Genomic DNA, 712 nt, shown 5'->3' on the forward strand with positions numbered 1-712 from the left:
GTAGGGGGTGGTGGTGTGGGGGGGGGGTACTACACCACAGACGTGAACAGGACCGACAGGCCGTCACAAAGATCAGATTAAGGAAGGCTATTCTTAGAAGCACAGACGGAGGAGAACGTTCTCGAAGGAAGATGGCTGCTGTTCTCACGGTTCAGTCCATTGGACAAAGAACTTCATGGACACGTGAACAGAACGTCCACTCGTTCTCTCCATCTGTTCTGCCGCTCTGCTGTCGTTGGAACTGATGGAGGTTATTTTTAACTGCACTGCCGGCACTTTTATCTTCTCCAAAAATAAATTAAAAAAAACACGTTTGGAGGAAAGTAAAAAAACAACAAATGCTGAACCTATGGAGCAGGGCAGACTTCATTTTTAGCACCACCTGCAGGACAGACAGGAAACACATGCTTCTGTCTTTGCCCGATGTAAATCCTGCAGAGTTTTCACTCAGCGTTGAATAATTCACAGCTCAGATGCTGAGACTTCATCCATTTTACATAAACACATGTTCACCACTTTCTCACTTTTCATCATCGTGATTCGTCACATGACTCGCTGAAAACACCTGTTTTTTTCCGAGCGTCTTCTCCTGTTAGTCCTCAAAATGTCCTCAAAAGACAAGTTTTTGTCAAAGATATCGTAACGTTATCGTCGTCTTTAGGCTACATCAGTGTAGCGTTTACATTTTTCTGTCTCAGTTGAACGGTGGAGG

This window comes from Cynoglossus semilaevis, chromosome 4 (assembly GCF_000523025.1).
Source record: "Cynoglossus semilaevis isolate Cse_v1.0 chromosome 4, Cse_v1.0, whole genome shotgun sequence".
In the NCBI taxonomy this organism is placed as follows: Eukaryota; Metazoa; Chordata; class Actinopteri; order Pleuronectiformes; family Cynoglossidae; genus Cynoglossus; species Cynoglossus semilaevis.